The sequence below is a fragment of the Somniosus microcephalus genome, unplaced genomic scaffold (assembly GCF_052327205.1).
Source record: "Somniosus microcephalus isolate GS21.2 unplaced genomic scaffold, FLI_Smic_1.0 unresolved_chr1, whole genome shotgun sequence".
NCBI classification, from domain to species: domain Eukaryota; kingdom Metazoa; phylum Chordata; class Chondrichthyes; order Squaliformes; family Somniosidae; genus Somniosus; species Somniosus microcephalus.
In genome coordinates, this window is record NW_028225179.1 from 100,638,825 (window position 1) to 100,654,581 (window position 15,757).

The following is a 15,757-nucleotide window of genomic DNA, read 5'->3' on the forward strand; positions in this document are numbered from 1 at the left end:
TGTACTGGACAGTAAAGTTTCTCCAGGACTCATGAATGAGATATGAATGGTAATTAAAGGAAAGTGATTGAGGGTGTAAGATTCAAACAGGAGAATTAGACTACAGAATGGGAATTTTCACAATTTTCTAGTGAAAGTCAGGAAAGTGTAGTTCAGAATAATAAATTGATAGCTTTCTCTTGGAGACATTTCTGTCCCTGCCTTTAATGAACTTTTAAGAAAACTGAATTTGATAGTCTGGCCACTACCTAAGTCATCGGGACCATGCAGACGAAGATGAGCAAAGATCTCCAGACGATTACAATATTTTGATAAGACACCTGAAAGCCCGAGAAAGCCTTGTATCGGATGGCAGGATATGGAGATATGAGTGTGCAAATGTGATTCGTTACGTATGAAGCAATTACCATCCGGGAATGTATGTTGAATTTGCACTGAAGAACGTGTCTCAGCCATGCTCAGTTACTTGACAACAGCAAGATATGAAATGATTAGTGCGGTTCAGGAGAGCGAGACAAGCTTTAAAGCATTGACACATACTCCATCGAGAAACTATCTAGTTAATGAAACAATCAGAATATAGTTAAATCCTGTTAGAGGGATTGAAATTGAAGTTGAAGTGAAGAGTTACATTGAACCTGGATTAGGACAATTGAGGGCTAAAGAGAAATAATGTTTAGTCAGAATTATCCACAAGATGAATACGAGTAAAAGAGAGATCTGGAGAATCTTTAAATCCATGATTTGTTGATTAGATGTGAAACTGCAATGTCGCTTGAAATGATTGTAAGACTGAATTTAACTGTGACTGTAATAATTATGTATTGTAGCCAACAGAGCATGGGAAAAACCAGTGCGAATCCAGTATGAGGTGATTTGTGGTTCCTCCTGTTTCACTACTACCTCAACTGCCATGCTTTATGGGTCTAATAGGACTTGTCCCATCAACCAACACGTTTTTATGTATGAGCTGCACAATTGTGTGGCACAATTCGGATACTCGGATGCAACATTTCCCTGTTGTCTGAGGGTTTCAGTGAGCTCATGATGTGACTGAATTACGCCCTAAAGCATTTTTATGTTTTGGAGCAAGAAACTCGAGAATACATATTGAAATTGACAGCATAGGGGACAACACACACCGGAGGGATGTTCGGCTTAATACATCAGCACACCCTTTCGTCCGTATTATTTCACATGCTCTGGTAGTTCTTCAGCTTATAATGATAGGGTATTTGATATATGTAACTTGTGGAGTAAGACTTTGCTACAGAAGCCAATTAGGTACTCATGCCCATGACTAACCAGCACTAAGAAGTTAATTGAGCACACCGAAAGAGAAGACCATAGGCAATGTAAAGGAAACCCCAGGCGGGGTAACATCAAGAAAGATAGAATAAACAGGGGATATCCAAGGCGGGGCAGAATTGAAACACCGGAACAGTGAATTGAATTTGAGTATGGGGTCAGAGGTTGCACCTTCTCCTCAAAGGAATGGACTGTAAGGAAGGGAGAAATCTTCAAGACACCCTACTAACTAACACCCAATTGAGGGAGCAATAAATGCTAGCTAGATTAGTCAAGAGCCGCTTGTGTAAAGTCAATAAGGATATTTCCTTCTCAAAGAAGGGAATTGTAAGAAATAACTGTTAGATTCAAAGATGGGTTTTAATTCTTAGAACATAGACTGACAACATGCAACTGGGAACAGGTAGCATAAATGCCAGCAAGGTCTAATATAAAGCATCAAAAGACAAATAGAAGTGATAAGGGATTCGTAAAATGCAAGAAAACAGGAAGGATAGCAGCTGCTAGATAACAAGGAGCCACGAAGCCATGAAATGCACTTGAAGAAACTTGGCAAAACATTCCTCAGAAACATAAGAGGGAGGCCTTGTCAGTCATGCAGAAAGGGATGGCGAGGGTTCCCTTCCCGCTTCACAATTGGACAATAGGATGGGGATCAAATGATTGACACCAGGTGATTACCAGCCCTCCGAAATGACTATAAATATAGACGACCGAGAAAGGAAATCAAGCAGTCAGGGGCAAAGGCTTCACCAACGAGGCCAAGGCCTAACACCTTGGTCAAGTTTAGCCTCTGAGGTGGCTAATGGCCTCATACCTCCAACTGCTTGAGAGATGACCCATCAGACGTAACCACTGCAGTAGGCTGCAGGAATCCACCTAATCTGAGACCACCGTACTGCCTCCCCATCCATCCATTCGTGGCATTCCAATTCGGGAGTCGTAGATCATTCCTACTGTCACGGGTTGTATGTCTATTATACTTGGGATTTGGAGATGCCAGTGTTGGACTGGGGTGGGCAAATGTAAGAAGTCACACAACACCAGGTTATAGTCCAACAGCTTTATTCAGCATATATATGTTGTATCCGTGTGTTAATGAAAACACGGAATGCAGGAGTTGGTTTAACAGGTGTTTACTGAACAAAGTCTGGAGGTGAACAAAAAGATACAAGGCACTATACAGGCTTATATAGCCCGAGTGGCCACTACCGGCATTACAGTACACAGGGGCTCTTAAAGGCACATACACCACAATTCCTCCCCTTTTAGACAACCAGTACATAACATTTTAAGTAATCATTAATTAACATGTTTACAAGAACAATAATCTACACATTTGCTGCAGTTAATCAATTTTAAGTCAGTCTCTCTGGTGGCTTCCTGACTCGGTCCGGATAATGCCTCGGTGGTGTAGTAGTTTTCGGTGGTGTAGTAGGTTCTTTTGGCAAGGTCGATTCGGCTTGAATGCCAGTGTCGGGTTCATCTGGTTCCAGTATCACCAGATCGGAGGTACATACCATGGGTATCTCGGCTTCATCATTAGGCGTATAGAGTTGTGGTGTAGGTTGTCCCTTTTCGGATGACTCCATGATCTGTTCAACATGGCGCCTTATTATGCTTTCTCCAATGTCCACGGTATACATCAGTGGTCCTAGTCGTGTGCAAATAGTTCCAGGCTGCCATTTCTCGGTACGGTAGTCTCGGGCCAAAACTTGTTGACCTATCTGGAAGGTTCTAGTTGGCCTTTCGTTCATGCCTTGAAATTGCTGGTTCTCTACGTCCCTTCTGATGTTTGGCTTGATCAAATCCAGCTGGCATCTTAGTCTTCTATTGAAAAACATCATGGCGGAATTTGTTTTGTAAGTCATGTGTTGCATTCCTGTATGCAAACAAGAAGTTATCTACCTTATGCAGTAATTTTATGTCTCCATTACCCATGGCCTTTATGGCCTTCTTGAAGGTCTGGACAAACGTTTCAGCCAATCCGTTGATGGCGGGATGGTATGGGGCGGACGTGTAGTGCTTAACCCCATTGTTTTTAAGAACTTCCTGAATTCTTCGGACACAAATTGCCGTCCATTATCAGAACAGATCTGTTCAGGCTGCCCATTCCTGGCAAATATGGTCTTTAATACTGTGTTGTTTTTTTCCGTGGTGGTGGAGGACATCTTTATTACCTCCGGCCACTGGGAGTGTGCGTCAACCGCGATTCAGAACATTGAGTCCATAAATGTACCAGCAAAGTCGATATGTACCCTTTGCCATGGAGATGAGGGCCACTCACATGGATGTAGAGGGGCTTGTGGTGGTGCGTTTTGGACCTTCTGGCATTCTAGACAGCTCTTGGTCATTTCTTCGATGTCTCCATCGATACCTGGGCACCACACAAACGCTCTGGTTAGGTTCTTCATTTTCACTCCACCCAGATGCCCCTTGTAAAGCTCCTTTATCACTTTATCCTGGAGTTGGGGTGGAATCACCACTCTGGATCCACACATCAAGGTTCCTCGGCACACTGACAGCTGTTCTCTTCTTTGCGAAAATGCTGGCAACAGGGGTTCGCCATGTGCTGGCCATCCCTTCACCGTTAAATCGTAGACTCGTGAGAGTGTCGGGTCATTTCTTGTTTCCTTTTCAATGGCAGAATTTGTTACTGGTAGACATTCCACTATGGTTGAATGGAACATCTCCACTGGGTCAACTGCAGGTGCCTCTTCTACCGTTGGCAACGGTAGGCACGATAAACCGTCAGCATTCCCATGCATTTTTGTTCCTTTGTATTCTATATCATATTGGTGTGCCCCTAGGAAAAGGGACCTCCTCTGTAGCCTTTGCGCTGTCATAATGGGAACACCCTTTTTAGGGTTGAATATGGAGACGAGGGGTTGATGGTTAGTCAACAAGGTAACTTTTGTCCGTGTACGTAATGGTTGAATTTGTTCACCCACCACACCAGGCTGACTGCTTCCCTGTCGATCTGGGCATAGTTACGCTTAGCTGAGTTCAATGAGCGTGACGCAAAACTATCGGCCACTCCGAGCCATCAGGGAATCTATGCGATAATAGCGCTCCTATGCCATAAGGGGATGCATCGCACACCAGTCTGATTGGCACTGATGGGTTGTAATGAGCTAAAACTTCCTTGGACGTGATCAAGCCTTTGCATTTATGGAAGGCTCGTTTACAGTCTTCGCTCCAAGTCCAAATTACTCCCGTTTGTAACAGTTCGTTAAGAGGGTGCAGAACAGCTGACAAGTTCGGTAAAATTTTATGATAGGAATTTATCAATCCCAGGAACGTCCTTAATTGTGAGACATTTTCAGGTGCTGGGGTTTTTATGACAGCTTCAATTTTTTCAGGTGACTTATGCAACCCTTCTTCATTAATTATATGGCCTCAATATGATATTTGTTTCTCGAAAAATTCGCACTTGGGGCGATTTGCCCGTTGGCCCCGTTCTTTCAGCCTAGTGAGCACCTGCTCCAAATTGGCAAGGTGCTCGATGTCATTTTCCCCTGTTACAAGGATGTCTTCTAGGTAGCATTGAGTCCCCAGAATCCCTTGCAGGACTTGCTCCATAGCTCTTTGCCAGATAGCTGGAGCTGATGCTACTCCGAAAACCAGTCGATTGTACTGGTACAGGCCTTTGTGTGTGTTTATAGTGAGATACTTTTTAGCGGCCTCCTCAACCTCCATCTGTATATATGCCTGTGCCAAGTCAATTTCGCTGAAACGTTTCCCTCCGGATAGTGAGGTGAAAATTTCTTCTATCCTCGGAAGAGGATACTGTACTGTTTGAAGGATCGGGTTTACAGTCACCTTGAAGTCCCCACAGATGCGAATTTTTCTCTGTTCTTCAGATTTATCATTATTCAATGTTTTCTTCATGACCGGGACGATGGGTGTTGCCCACTCGCTCCAATTTATTTTGGATAACACGCCTGCCTTTTCCAAAGTCTCCAGCTCTGCCTCGACTGCTGGACGAATCGTGTATGGCACCGGCCTTGCCTTAAAAAACTTGGGAATTGCCGCATCTTCCACATTTATTGAGGCGGTGACGCCTTTCAAGGTTCCTAATTCCTGTTGAAACACTTCTTTGGCGTTGGCCAAGATGTCTTGTAATCATTCAGGTATGACGTCATCGTCATTTTTTTTCTTACTGGTCACCGTCAGTGCCTGAATGGAGTGCCAGTCTAAACATAAATTCCTGATCCATTCACGTCCCAACAGCGGTGTACCACCATCTTGCAGAACATATAAATACAACTTCTGTATTTCCTTGCCGTTGTATGCAACAGGCACCCTTATTTTCCCTCGGGGAATACTTTCTGCCACGTATATGTTTTCAAGATAATGGATGTGTCTTTCAAAGGTATATGCGGAAATAGCCGCTCGTAATCCCGTCGACTTATGACGGTCAGAGCTGATCCTGTATCTAGCTCCATTTTAACTGGGGACCAAATGGTCTGGTAATCTTCTTTGGCAATTACATTATGTAATTTGAGACAGCTTAGTCTCTTGTTTCCGGAGTCGCTATCGCTCTTCTGGTCTTCGGAGCTACTGTCTGTCATCATTTGCACCTCCCTGTACTTTTCCTTATTGATTTTTTTTCTGTCAGTGGACTTTTTGTTTCCAGATCGGCATACACGTGCAATGTGTCCCATCTTTCCGCATTGCCTGCATGCTTTGTCCTTGAACCAGCAGTCCATCTGGTCATGGGTGGATCTGCCGCAGTGATAACATTTCTCAAAACCCTGTGTCATTTCATGGGTGCCGAAGTCCTGTGGCTTTTGCTGTATCTCTGTAGCTCCTCTTGCAGCTGCTTCTTATGGTACAGCCACATTAAAAGCCTTGTCCAGTGTTAAATCTTTCTCATAAAGTAGCCTTTTCTGTGTTCCTTGACTTAGGAGACCGCAGCCGAATTTGTCTTGAAGAGAATCAGCCAGTCCTGCCCCGACTTGGCAGTGCTTTGACAGCATCCTTAATTCGGTGAGGTAATCAGCGTTACTTTCATTCTTGTGCTGATTCCTCTTGAAGAATTTGAATTGTTCCGCTATCAGCAGCAGTGTTCAGTTTAAGTGCTCTTGTAGGGTATCAACAATCTCCTTAAAATTCTTGTCCATCGGTTTGGCTGGAGTGATTAAGTTTCGTAACAGCCCGTATGTCCTTGCGCCCATTAGATTTAGAAGCACCGATGCCTTTTTATCATCCTCTATTTCATTTGCTGTGCAATATACCTCCACTCTTTCCACATATGTGGTCCAATCCTCTATATCACTATCGAAAGCAGTAATATTGCCAGTCTTAGGCATCCTGAATAAAAAATGGCGCCTCCCGCTGCCGCTGCTGAAAACGCTGTTCTCCGCGGTTTTTATTTACACAGGAATTTTAATAGTTGGAGACTCGTTCCCGCTGGACTCTCTGGGACTTTTCCCTCCCTCTGCTTGGTCCGAACGCCGACCTGCTTTGCAGCGCTGGCCGTCTCCTGAGTGCTCCACCCTCTGTCTCTGTTTGTCTCCCCCTTCGCTGCTCGGCCCCACTGCAGAGCCAGCCGATCGAGCCTCAGCCCGCCACCCAGGAAGGATTATTGCAGTACCTGCCACCAGCCTGGCTAGCTGGTGAAACCACAGCTTTTTTCTTTTTTTTCTTCGACCTTCGTCTGAGGAATCAATGTGCTTGAGGTGCTGCCGAATTGCAGGTAAGTCCGTTTCCAATTCATCGCCACTGTTGTATCCGTGTGTTAATGAAGACACGGAATGCAGGAGTTGGTTTAACAGGTGTTTACTGAACAAAGTCTGGAGGTGAACTAAAAGATACAAGACACTATACAGGCTTATATAGCCCAAGTGGCCACTACCGGCATTATAGTACACAGGGGCTCTTAAAGGCACATACACCACAATATAGTCAGAGAATACTGCCAGATGATAAAAGATAATGGCCTAGAAATTCAGTGCCCTTAGCGCCGATTTTGCGGCGCTAGAGGGCCTAGCGCTGCAATTGGCGCCGGTTCCTAAATTGCCTGGGGCCCTTCCGCGGCGGTAGACCGGTAGCGCTGCGCCAGCACCGATGACGTCATCGGTGTGCGCAGCGTCCCGGTTGCCGTGGTAACCCGGCCCCAAGCCGAAATTCAGTTGCGGCCGCCTCGCCAGTGGCAGCCGCAACTAAGACTCCGGCAAACGAGTGTTGCCGGAGTCTGCGCCGGCGCTTTAAGGAGGCGCAGCGGCCGGCCGCCTTCCCGCCGGCCGCCTGCCCGCAGCTCCCTCCCCGGACTTCTTCCCCCACCCCCCCCGGAACAGATGCAAGCCCGGCACTTGTCCGAGGTTCCGGGCTCATTTTTGCACAGATTTGCGCGGGCCGCGGCCGGGTGCAGGCAGCTCCTCCTTAACGGAAGGAGGAGGCCTGCACTTCCCGAGCCTGCCGCACCGCATCGGGTGCCGCAGCGCCAGAATGGCGCCACAATGCGGCGCGTAGCGCCAGTTTTCAGGCGCAAACAGCCTTCAGTAGCGCCGGCAGCCGTTTGGGCCCAGAACTATTGAATTTTTGGCCCGCCCAGCGCGACTTAGCTCCGGCACTAACTTCCGGCGCTAAAGCCGTCGCTGCGCCAAAACCCAATTTCTAGGCCAATCTTTCTAACTGCCCTTAATCACACCTCAGCAGAGAGATAATCACAGCAATCAAAGGTGTGAATGGTGTCCAAACAGGTCAGTCAGGAAAACATTACATCAAAGTAAAATGAGGTGGGGTCACAAGGGGTCAAATGTTGCAGATGCTGGGGTCTGTATGAAAAACAAAAAACAATCAAAAATCTATTTATTGCTGGAAATCACAGCAGTTCCGTCCGCAACTGTGTACAGAGAACAAACAAACGATGACTCGAATCTGGATGACTCTACATCAGGTGGGGTTACATGTAGCATGACATGAACACAAAATCCTGATTGAGGCCGTCCTCATGAGTGCAGAACTTGGCTATCAGTCTCTGCTCGACAACTTTGCATTGTCGTGTGTCTCGAAGGCCGGCTTGGAGAAAGCTTACCCGAAGATCGGATGCTGAATGTCCTTGACTGCTGAAGTGCTCCCCGACTGGGAGGGAATGCTCCTGCCTGTCGATTGTTGTGTGGTGTCCATTCATCCATTGTCGCAGTGTCTGCAAGGTTTCACCGATGTACCATGCTCCGGGGCATCATTTCCTGCAAAGTATGAGGTAGACAACGTTGACCGAGTCACATTAGTATGTACCATGTACCTGGTGGGTGGTGTCCTCAAGCGTGATGATGGTGTCTGTGTTGATGATCTGGCATGTCTTGCAGAGGTTGCCGTGGCAGGGTTGTGTTGTGTCATGGTCGCTGTTCTCCTGAAAGCTGGGTAGTTTGCTGTGAGCGATGGTCTGTTTGAGGTTAGGCGGCTGTTTGAAGGTGAGTAGTGGAGGCGTGGGGTTGGCTTTAGCGAGGTGTTCATTGTCATCGATGATATGTTGAAGGCTGCGAAGAACATGGCATAGTTTCTCCGCTCTGGGGAAGTACTGGACGATAAAGGGTACTCTGTTGGTTGTGACCCGTCTTTGTCTTCTGAGGAGGCCTATGCGATTATTCGCTGTGGCCCATCAGAATTGTCGATGGACGAGTCGAACTTCATATCCCGTTCTTACGAGGGCGTCTTCCAGCGTCTATAGGGGTCCATCGCGTTCCTCCTCATCTGAGCAGATCCTGTGTATTCGCAGGGCTTGTCCATAGGGGATCGCTTCTTTAACTTGTTTAGGGTGGAAGCTGGAGAAGTGGAACATCGTGAGGTTGTCCGTGAGCTTGCGGTAGAGTGAAGTGCTGAGGTGTCCGTCTTTGATGGAGGTTCGTGTGTCCAAGAATGAAACTGATTCTGAGGAGTAGTCCATGGTGAGTTTGATGGTGGGATGGAATTTGTTGATGTTATTGTGTAGTCTTTTCAGTGATTCTTCGCCGTGGGTTCATAGGAAGCAAATTTCGTCGATGTATCTGGTGTATAGCGCTGGTTGGAGGTCCTGTGCAGCAAAGAAGTCTTGCTCGAACTTGTGCATGAAGATGTTTGTGTATTGGGGTGCGAGTTTGGTCCCCATGGCTGTTCCGTGTGTTTGGGTATAGAACAGATTGTCGAAGGTAAAGACATTGTGGTCATGGATGAAGCGGATGAGTTGTAGGATGGCGTCTGGAGATTGGCTGTTGTTGGTGTTGAGTACTGAGGCTGTCGCAGCGATGCCATCATCATGGGGGATACTGGTGTAGAGTGCCGAGACGTCCATCATGGCGCGGAGTTGTCCTGGTTCAATTGGTCCATGGGGGCTGAGTTTCTGTAAGAAGCCTGTAGTGTCACGACAGAAGCTGGGGGTTCCCTGTACGATGGGATTCCGGATGCCCTCGACGTGTCCAGAGAGGCTCTCACACAGGATTCTGTTGCCTGATACGATAGGAGATCCAGGTGTGTTGGCTTTGTGTATCTTTGGGAGGCAGTAGAAGTCTCCCACGCGGGGTGTACGTGGGATGAGAGCGCATTGGATGCTTTGACGGACTGGATTGAAGGTATTGATCAGTCTGTTGAGTTGGCAGGTGTGTTCTTTGGTCGGATCTGCGCGTAACTGTCTGTAGTGTTCCTGGTTGTCCAGTTGTCGGTATGCTTCTTTGCAATAGTCCATTCTGTTCTGTATGACGATGGCTCATCCTCTGTCTACTGATTTGATGATGACGTTGCAGTTGGTTTTGAGAGCGTGGATGGCATTGCATCTGCTCGGGTGGCATTCTGGACTGTCTTGTGAGTGCGGCTGATGAATCTGATGTTGGTGCATCTCCTGACAGCTTGAGCATACATGTCAAGCTTAGGGCCGTGACACTCCGGAGGGGTCCAATTTGACTCTTTCATCTTCAGTTGCTGCACTGCGGATCCCTCTGTCTGCTGTTCCGGATCATTGATTGTCTCATTGGGTTCGGTGCTGACATCTTGGAATTTGTAGAAGAATTCCCGGAGACTCATCCTCCTGATGAATTCCTCTGTGTCTGCCGCAAGACCGATGGGGTCCATTTTGGTGGTGGGGCAGAAATGGAGAACTTCGATTTTGTCTGGTTGAAGGGTGTGGTCACACAAGTTGACAATGGACTTCCCTGTGGTTTCAAACATTGTACCAGGGGGGAGGGCTTGTTTGATGCTGGTGGTGATGCCGAGTTTCTCAAGCTTCCTGTTCTTGGTGTGCATGTAGGCAGCATAGTTCCGTTACCTATTTTGTTTGGCGGTGTCTCGTAGCTGGTTTGCTGTGTCCTGAGCATAGGCCGAGAACATGGACTCTATCTTTTTTTCGAGGTTGCGGCATCTGCTGTAGAGCTGGTGTACGAGATGGTTGAGGAGTGGTGCGAGAGGTACGATGGCAGAGTCTCTCAGTCTAGTCTGTGTTGTAAGTCGACTTGAGTGGGTTCATGATCTGTAGTTCTTTCAGGATCTTCTCTGCTTTCTTGCATCTCTGTAGAAACTTGATGTCTGTGTTGATAGGCGCGATCTTCTTGGAGATCCTCTCCACTTTGAGCCGATAGTTTGTGGTGTCGATAGTAGCCATGAGGTGGAGATGCTGGTGGACCACATGGGGTGGACAAATGTAAGAAGTCACACAACACCAGGTTATAATCCAACAGCTTCACTTGAAATCACAAGCTTTCGGAGCACTGCTCCTTCGTCATGTGAAGTGGAGAGATGCATATAGGCACAGCATATACAGTCAGCGAATACTGCCAGATGATTACAGGTAATTTTTCTAACAGCCCTTTATCACACCTCGGCAGAGAGATAATCACAGCAATCAAAGGTGTGAATGGTGTCCAAACAGGTCAGTCAGGAAAACATTACATCAAAGAACAATGAGGTGGGGTCATAAGGGGTCAAATGTTGCAGATGCTGGGGTCTGTATGAAAAACAAAAAAACAAACAAAAAAAATATTTATTTGCTGGAAATCACAGCAGGTCCGTCCGCATCTGTGTAGAGAGAACAAACAATCGACGACTCGAGTCTGGATGACTCTACGTCAGGTGGGGTTACATGTAGTGTGACATGAACCCAAGATCCCGGTTGAGGCCGTCCTCATGAGTGCAGAACTTGGCTATCAGTTTCTGCTCAATAACTTTGCATTGCCTTGTGTCTCGAAGGCCGCCTTGGAGAATGCTTACCTGAAGATTGGAGGCTGAATGTCCTTGACTTTGAAGTGTTCCCAGACTGGGAAGGAACACTCCTGCATGGCAATTGTTGTGAAGTGTCTGTTCATCCACTGTCGCAGTTTCTGCATGGTGTCGCCGATGTACCATGCTCTGGGGCATTCTTTCCTGCAAAGTATGAGGTAGACAACGTTGGCCGAGTCACATGAGTATGAACCATGTACCTGGTGGGTGGTTTCCTCATGTTTGATGATGGTATCTGTGTTACTGATCTGGCATATCTTGCAGAGGTTGCTGTGGCAGAGTTGTGTGGTGTCGTGTTCGCTGTTCTCCTGAAAGCTGGGTAATTTGCTGCGAACGGTGGTCTTTTTGAGGTAACGGGGCTTTTTGAAGGCAAGAAGTGGAGGCATAGTGATGGCCTTAGCCAGGTGTTCACCATCATTGATGACATGTTGTAGGCTGCGAAGAACATGGCATAGTTTCTTCGCTCCGGGGAAGTACAGGACGACGAAAGGTACTCTGTTGGTTGTGTCCCGTGTTTGTCTTCTGAGGAGGTCTATGTGATTTTTCGCTGTGGCCTGTCGGAACTGTCGATCGATGAGTCAAGCGTCATATCCTGTTCTTACGAAGGGGTCTTTCAGCCTCTGCAGGTGTCCATCGCGTTCCTCCTCATCTGTGCATATCCTGCGTGTAGCGACTTACACTGTGTATTCGCAGGGCTTGTCCATAGGGATGGTTGCTTTAACGTGGTTAGCGTGGAAGCTGGAGAAGTGAGCATCGTGTCTTTGTCCGTGGGATTGCGGTAGAGTGAAGTGCTGGGGTGTCCGTCTATGATGGAGGTCCGTGTGTCCAAGAATGAAACCGATTCTGAGGAGTAGTCCATTGTGAGTTTGATGGTGGGATGGAACATGTTGATGTTATCATGTAGTCTTTTCAGTGATTCTTCACCGTTGGTCCATAGGAAGAAAATGTCGTCGATGTATCTGGTGTATAGCGTTGGCTGGAGGTCCAGTGCAGCGAAGAAGTCTTGCTCGAACTTGTGCATGAAGATGTTGGCTATTGGAGTGCGAATTTGATCCCCATGGCTGTTCCATGTGTTTGGGTAAAGAACTGGTTGTCAAAGGTGAAGACATTGTGGTCAAGGAAGAAGCGGATGAGTTGTAGGATGGTGTCTGGAGATTGGCTGTTGTTGGTGTTGAATACTGAGGCTGTCGCAGTGAAGCTGTCATCGTGGGGAATACTGGTGTAGAGTGCCGAGACATCCATCGTGGCGAGGAGTGTTCCTGGTTCAACTTGTCCGTGGGTGCTGAGTTTCTGTAAGAAGTCTGTACTGTAGCAACAGAAGCTGGGGGTTCCCTGTACAATGGGTTTCAGGAAGCCCTCGACGTATCCAGAGAGGTTCTCACACAGGGTTCCGTTGCCTGATACGATAGGACGTCCGGGTGAGTTGGCTTTGTGTATCTTTGGGAGACAGTCGAAGTCTCCCACACAGGGAGTACGTGGGATGAGAGCGCGTAGGATGGTTTGAAGGTCTGGATCGAAGGTCGTGATCAGTCTGTTGAGTTGGCGGGTGTGTTCTTTGGTCGGATCTGCGTGTAACTGTCTGTAGTGTTCCTGCTTCTCCAATTGTCGGTATGCTTCTTTGCAATAGTCCGTTCTGTTCTGTATGACGATGTCTCCTCCTTTGTCTCCTGGTTTGATGACGATGATGCGGTTGGCTGTGAGAGTGTAGATGGCATTGCGTTATGCTCAGGTGACATTCTGGACTGTCTTGTGAGTGCGGCTGATGAATCTGGCGTTAATGCCTCTCCTGACAGGTTGAACATACATGTCAAGCTTAGGGCAGCAACCCTCCAGAGGGTTCAAATTTGACTCTTTCTTCTTCGGTTGCTGCACTGCGGATCCCTCTGTCTGCTGTTCCGGATCATTGATTGTCTCACTGGGTTCACTGCTGACATCTTGGGATTTGTAGAGAAATTCCCGGAGCCTCATTCTTTTGATGAATTCCTCTGTGTCTGCCGCGAGACCGATGATGCCCATTTTGGTGGCGGGGCAGAAATTGAGCCCTTGGCTGAGAAATTGGATTTCGTCTGGTTGAAGGGTGTGGTCGGACAAGTTGACGATGGTCTTCCCTGTGGTTTCAACCATGGTACCGCGGGGGTGGGGCTTGGTTGCTGCTGGTGGTGATGCCGAGTTTCTCAATGTTCCTGTTCTTGGTGTGCATGTAGGCAGCATACTTCCTTTGCCTCGTCTGTTTGGTGGTGTCCCGCAGCTGGCATGCTGTTTCCTGAGCACAGGCTGAGAACATGGACTCTATCTTCGTTTCGAGGTTGTGAAGTCTGCTGTAGAGCAGGTGTACGAGATGGTTGAGGAGTGTGCGAGAGGTACGACAGCATAATCTCTCAGCGTAGTCTGTGTTGTAATTCGACTTGATTGGGATTGTGAGCTGTAGTCCTTTCGGGATCTTGTCTGCTTTCTTGCATCTCTGTAGAAACTTGATGTCTGTGTCGATATGCGTGATCTTCTTGGAGATCCTCTTCAGTTTGAGCCGGCAGTTTGCGGTGTCAATAGTAGCCATGATGTGGCGATGCCGGTGGTGGTCTGGGGTGGACAAATGTAAGAAGTCACACAACACAAGGTTATAGTCAAACAGCTTTATTTGAAATCACAAGCTTTCGGAGCACTGCTCCTTCGTCAGGTGAAGTGCAGAGATGCATATAAGCACAGCATATATAGTCAGAGAATACTGCCAGATGATTACAGATAATCTTTCTTACTGCCCTTTATCACACCTCGGCAGAGAGATAATCACAGCAATCAAAGGTGTGAATGGTGGTCAAATAGGTCAGTCAGGAAAACATTACACCAAAGAAAAATGAGGTGGGGCCACGAGGGGTCAAATGTTACAGATGCTGGGGTCTGTATGAAAAACAAAAAACAAACAAAAAACTATTTTTTTGCTGGAAATCACAGCGAGGTGATCGGCTGCATCTGTGTAGAGAGAACAAACCAATGACAACTCGAGTCTCTGGATGACTCTACGTCAGGTGGGGTTAAATGTAGCGTGACATTTACCTAAGATCACGGTTGAGGCCGTCCTCATGAGTGCGGAACTTGGCTATCACTTTCTGCTCGATGATTTTGCGTTGTCGTGTGTCTCAAAGACCGCCTTGGAGAAGGCTTACCCGAAGATCCGAGGCTGAATGTCCTTGAGTGCTGAAGAGTTCTGCGACTGGGAGGGAACATTCCTGCCTGGTGATTGTTGTGCGGTGTCCGTTCATCCGTTGTCGCAGTGTCTGCATGGTTTGGCCGGTGTACCATGCTCTGGGTTATCCTTTCCTGCAACGTATGGCCTTAGCGAGGTGTTCGTCGTCATCGATGACATGTTGAAGGCTGCGAAGAACATGGCGTAGTTTCTCCGCTCCGGGGATCGACAGTTCCGACGGGCCACAGCAAAAAATCGCATAGACCTCCTCGGAAGACAAACAGAGTACCCTTCGACATCCAGTACTTCCCCAGAGTGGAGAAACTATGCCATATTCTTTGCAGCCTTCAGCGAAACCATGCAGACACTGTGCTAACCGATGAATGGACACTGCACGACAATCGCCAGACAGGACTGTTCCCTCCCAGTCGGGGAACACTTCAGCAGTCAAGGACATTCAGCCTCCGATCTTCGGGTAAGCATTCTCCAAGGCAGCATTCGAGACAAACTACAACGCAAAGTTGTTGAGGAGAAACTGATAGCCAAGTTCCCCACTCATGAGGACGGCCTCAACCGGGATCTTGGGTTCATGTCACGCTACATGTAACCCCACCTGATGTAGAGTCATCCAGACTCGAGTCGTCATTGCTTTGTTCTCTCTACACAGATGCAGCCGGACCTGCTGTGATTTCCAGCAAAAAAATAGTTTTTTGTTTGTTTTTTGTTTTTCATACAGACCCCAGAATCTGCAACATTTGACCCCTTGTGACCCCACCTCATTGTTCTTTGATGTAATGTTTTCCAGACTGATCTGTTTGGACACCATTCACACCTTTGATTGCTGTGATTATCTCTCTGCCGAGGTGTGATAAAGGGCAGTTAGAAAGATTACCTGTAATCATCTGGCAGTACTCTCAGACTATATATGCTGTGCCTATATGCATCTCTCTACTTCACCTGATGAAAGAGCAGCGCTCCGAAAGCTTGTGATTTCAAATAAAGCTGTTGGAATATAACCTGGTGTTGTGTGACTATTATACTCGGCTTAGACCATATGTAATATCAGATTATGCTTTA

The 15,757-nt window shown here is 47.3% G+C and overlaps 2 pseudogenes; both read right to left on the reverse strand.

Annotated features, from left to right (window-relative positions):
- Positions 1-8,537: 8,537 nt before the first annotated feature.
- On the reverse strand, positions 8,538-9,586 carry LOC147095657 (uncharacterized; annotated as a pseudogene).
- A 2,491-nt stretch (positions 9,587-12,077) lies between these two features.
- The window catches only part of LOC147095658 (uncharacterized), a 170,464-nt pseudogene continuing 166,784 nt past the window's right edge, over positions 12,078-15,757 (reverse strand).